The sequence below is a fragment of the Pinus tabuliformis genome, chromosome 1_2 (assembly GCF_031772625.1).
Source record: "Pinus tabuliformis cultivar Carrire ecotype Pingquan chromosome 1_2, CPIR1, whole genome shotgun sequence".
NCBI classification, from domain to species: domain Eukaryota; kingdom Viridiplantae; phylum Streptophyta; class Pinopsida; order Pinales; family Pinaceae; genus Pinus; species Pinus tabuliformis.
Genome location: NC_142298.1, coordinates 589,324,815 through 589,330,593, shown reverse-complemented (window position 1 = coordinate 589,330,593; position 5,779 = coordinate 589,324,815).

The window sequence follows — 5,779 nt, the reverse complement described above, 5'->3', positions numbered from 1 at the left end:
GATATTTTTCGTATATTTTTTTTCATATTCCATTCGCACCATTAATAAGGCCATATTCTGTATTAGAGTTCCCTACATATAGCTCAACGGTAACATTGCATTTGATAAGGATTCTTAATGGTAATCTCACTTTTTTCTCATATGCTACATTGTCTATTTCCTTGCCATGATATTCCTCAATCACATCAAGAACTATTAGCTCTTCATTTACATGTGACAACATTTTTTTGTTATGATTCTATACATCCATGTTCTTGTAAAATATATATGAAAACAATGGATCTAATGGAGTAGGTTTATAGCAATTATCGTTTATATATTTTATGTCTTCATCAGATTATTGATTGACTCGCATTCTGTTAAGGACTTCAAAAGAATTGTTATATTTTTGATGCATTATGGTGTGCAATTCATAGGATTTCACTTTTTCCTTTGAGAAATAGTATACTATCTTTCCCCTACTAAAATTGGTTTCTCAAAAATTAAAGAATATTTGATTGGTTGCGCTTGGAACAAGTCATCTGAAAATATTACATCAATATTTCCAAAAGAAGCCAATAGAGTATGCATTATTTCCCATAAAACGTTTTTCAATTTGGTATAATAATGTTGAACCTATCAAAGACACCTCATCAATAATCATAAGAAGAATTCATTCACAATGTTTGGTCAATGTGTCTAATTTTTCACCTTTAAGAAAAATATATTTTGATTTGTTAAATGGTAAATGGAATGCAAAATGCAACATTATACCACTTGCATTGAACACTACCTTCCATAGATATGTTTTTATGGTTCCTTTTACTTGAGTTTGGTCATATCCGAATATGTTGTTGTACAAGAGAATTAGAGATTGGAATATTGTTATAGCTAAAAATGTTTTTCCAACACCCGCACCACCTGTTACAAGTACATAATGGTTGATCTGAATTTTTTTTCATAGTCACTATTTTTGCCTGTTCTAGGTTGAGAAATCTCATGATTTTATAGAAATATGTTTCTTCTAGTACTTGTGGTTGTTTTACAAATTGGTAAGGTCTCTCAACAATTTATTTTTCATTTCTGGCCTTTTGCAAATTTTGAAAATTTGATTCGATATTGTATTCTTGATGATGTTTTTCATTATCTATTTCTTCATATGTAAGTACATCACTTTTAAACAATTCACTCTCTTTGTTTTCAAGCTTAGTTGCTATGCTATCAATATCATTCCATGTTGTCATTGTTTCGCTCGTGAATTTTCGTTCATTTCATTTTATTATTTTTTCAAATAATAAATATGCATTTTCCCAAGTGGAATATTGTTCCTTAAAACTGTTCTCGTCAGCACGATATGGGACATACAACATTAAACGTTCTCTGTAATAGTTATCAAGATCATTATGTTTATTATAATTTTCGTATCTTATAGCGCATGGTCTCTCAATTCCTCCTCTTTTCCTGCCTTGTAGTGTATAACACGATGCAAATTCCGCTAAGCATACATGTTTAATGTTTTCTGGTTGTTGCACATAACGGTCGATAATTGATAAACATGCTATGTTTTCTGAATCATCTGGTTCATGCTCCAACTCTCTTGGTTTCTTTAGTAAAAATGTTTGATCATCTATTGCTAAAGTATTAATAAATATACATTTTCTTGAACTAGTATTCAACAACATTGACAACACTATATATACAACTTGTTGTGCAGACATTTGTTGTAAGTTCAATAAATCTTTTCCAAGTCTTGCAATTGTTTCTATGATATCACCATCATTTTTTTGACATTCACTTCATACATGTTTAAACATTGATTTCATTGTTTTATCTAACTTTTTCATATATGAACTACAATAAGTAGTTGTAGCATATGAGTCAAGTACAAATTGGGAATTTTCACCCCATATTAATGGAATATGTCGAGCAAAGATATTAGTCCATATGTCTATTGGTTCTCTCTTCAATAGAATTGTTCTTCATTTCAGAGTACATTGAATTGCATGGATATAATCAGATTCACTTATACCTATTTTTTCAAGAAAACTATAAAATGTATGTCTCATCATGTTCCATATTTTCTAGTGCATCAAATATTGTTCTTGCATTCGCTTTTGTTTTTGCATTGTTGAATTCCATAGGCTCAAGTATTTGCATCTTTCACATTGGTGGAATTGGAAAATTGAACTTGCAATGCATTTGTTTTCCTTTCCTACAAGTGTTTGTATGACGATGACATTGAATAACTTTGAAATTTGCAGGGAGTTTAGTTGAATCATGACACAAGTACTTATCAACGAAACTTTCAATTTCAATATTCATACTTGTTCCATAGATAGGAGCATTTTATATCCAAAGCAATCCATGTTCATGTTGGCTTCCACGATTTTGGAATTATGTTACAAAGAAATAATCAACGATGTCACCAAAGTCCTTGGAATCATGTAAAATTAATTGGCATAGAGCATTCATTCTACTTCTGTAATCGTACACAAGTAACAAGGTCATTTATTATCAATGTATCAATATCATCTTCCTCTACTTTGTTTTGAGTCAACGATTTTTTTCTCTAGATGTATTTGTTACAAAGCCTTTACTAAAGGCTCACATATATGTTCAACATTGCTAAACAAAACAAAGAAAGTTGGTGAACCTAATTGTTGGATCATTGCATATAATTTCTTGCACAAATGCAAAAAATAGTCTGGGGATGTTTGTATCCGTCTAAGATCCATATATGTAATGTTCAATGTCAAAATGCGCTTTGAAAATGCCTTTGTTTTAACGTCTCTAGCTATTAGTTTTTTGCCTTTTAACTTTCCTTTTCTTATACGAATCCAAATACAATTGAATACTTGAATGAGGATAATTCACATTATTTTGTAAAACAAATTTGTTATATGTGATACACAAATAATGATCTTGATGCAAAAATTCCCATCAAGCAATATCGTGATATGTAAAGTTCTTGTGACATTATCTGATCAATTTTTCCATAAAACAATGTGGGAAAGCTCATATCTTTCGAAAACCTATTGTTGAGCCCCAAACTTGCATCTTTCCTATACACTTTCCTAGACTCTTTCCATTTACCTGGACCTCCTAATCTATCAACATCATTGCATATTGAGATTAAAAGAGCACATAAAGTGGTTTTCTAACTATGTTCTGTGTTTGCTGTTTGAACTAGATTTTTGCTCATAAGCTGCGGAATCTTGTCACTTTCCGCAACCAGTTCAAATTTCCGCAGCATTTTTGTTAAAGTCTATATTGCAGGTGTCTTCAGGCAAATCGAGCCACATGGGCAAGTTGAAAATGACGTGGACATGGACCGAGTCCTATTGGCTCAGTCGAATTCATCAAAGAAGGTCGTGATCAAAGGTTGTCAAGCGGTGGTCAAATATAGGAGTCCTATAGCAACAGGACTCTGTTTCTAAGCACGTGAAGACTTGCGTGGTCATTCCTAGATCTCTGGGGACATATCAACACATGGGGACTGCTCCATAAGGCGAATACAACAACCACCCTTAATAGATTTAATCATCATGGCAGCCATGATGCTAGATCCATGGACATTGTCGTTCATGTGTCCTCTGTCAGCACAGTTTTTAGGAAATCAATTATGTAGCCTTCTGTTATAAATAATGCATTTCCATACGCATAAGAGGGAGTCTTTTGAATGTATTGTTGACTGTTAACAAGCCCACTGTGCCGTGACATTGTTTCGTTGTTATGACTGCGTTCTGAATATATGAGAAGACTCTGTTTCTGTGCATAATTCATGGTTGATAGCTGTTGCCCGAGGTTGTGCAGAGGGCCCTTGCACACACCGAGGTTTTGTTTATTGCTGTATAGTTTCACATTGTGTTTCTTTACGTTCATTATGCCATAATTATTCACTTGTATATATTGCATTTCTTATGTTATTAACGTTTTATTTTTGTCCATAATTTTACATGCTTTACATTGCTGTTAACGCTGATCAATGTATTTGTTCCAGATTACAATAGGCAGCCCCGAAATTTGCATATAGTTTTCAAAATGACTAATGACATGGAATCAGTCTTGTCTTTCTGCTGACTTACTTTTCCTAGCTTTTAATTTCAGTTCTGTTTTGTTTATTTCAAGATTGTTCATTGGCTTTATTAGTTAGATTAGATATTAAATTGCTCATGTCATTATCAGTTACCTCCGAAAGCCATAGATAGACTAATGGTGAGGGATTGAAGTATGAGTGCGTAATTTGATATTAGTTTATTTCTCTGCAAATTAGATATTAAATTGCTCATGTCATTATCATTTACCTCTGAAAGCCATAGCGAGACTAATGGTGAGGGATTTAAGTATGAGTGTGTAATTTGATATTAGTTTATTTTTCTGCAAATTAGATATTAAATTTCTCATGTCATTATCAGTTACCTTCGAAAGCCATAGCGAGACTAATGGTGAGGGATTGAAGTATGAGTGTGTAATTTGATATTAGTTTATTTTTCTGCAAATTAGATATCAGATTGTTCAGGTTGTTGATGATTACCTCCGAAAGCCATTGCGAGACTAACTGGCAAGGGGTCAGAATATGAACTGATATAATTTGATTTTAGCTTTACTTTACTTGCAATTTTTGGATTTCTTTGAGTACAGTAGCTTAATTCATTTCTTTTGTATTTAGATAGCAGTAGGGATAATGGTTTCATGATCAATAGTTCACTGTTTGTTTGATTAGAATAGTGACACATTTTCATTTTCTTTTAGGAATTAATTTCATCATTGTATGTTTTAAAACCCTTTTGAAGTTTGAAGTTTTGGAAATCATTATAAAGGACATCATTGCTTTGAACATTTATATCCATAATTGTCTTTTAGAATTTCCATCTCACATTAGGAAATCAATGAAGATAAACCCAACAACAAAATAAAAAACCAAAAATGACAAAAAGTAAGAAATAGGTTATCTTGCACATATAGTGCGCCACACTTCAACAGTTTACGACTCCTGGATTGAAAATTAATATAGCAATTTAGGACACTCTAAATTGACCAAACATTTTGGTGCCGTTGCCAGGGAAGTGTAACTAGGTAGCCAATTTCTTAATTTTTTTTTTTTCAAAGAAGGGAAAAATTGATAACTTCTCCAAGTATGCTCTCCTCTTGCACCTAGTGTGATCTGGAGGATCAGAAAAGAGAGTTATCAGTTCAATAGTTTCTTGAGTATGCTCTCTTCTTGCACCTAGTGTTATCTGGAAGATCAGAAAGAGAATTATTAGCCCGACTTGAAGATAAAAAATAAAAAAATGACATGCATAGAGCAAGAGATTCTAGGGGAAGGTTTATAGCTAGGGCCAAGAGTTCGATTTTTACAACTCCACCTACTTCAAGGAATAGACAAGATACACCATCATCATCTCCAACTCACACTCCCAGCCTTAGGATTCCTGGAATTCAAGGGGCAACAGCTGAATTAGGAGACTCTCCCACACTATCCATCAAATCTGACCTAGGGAAAGAACCTTTCTTCACTTTTACAGGGAAACATATTGTAATCAAAGAAGTAGAATCACCTGAGGAAGAAGAGGGAGAAATTCCTCCTCGTTCGCCATTAATAGAAGAACCAAAGGACTTTGAAATATCTGAGGAATCTATCATGACAAAGGAAGTAGTAAACGGATTTGGAGGAGGAGGAAACAATGGAGGAGGTAGAGGCAACAATGGGGGAAATAGGGATGGAGATAACTCATTTGGATTTCCTATAGTTGATGAGGAATCTCATACAACAATGAAAAACATCTCACCATCTGTCCTC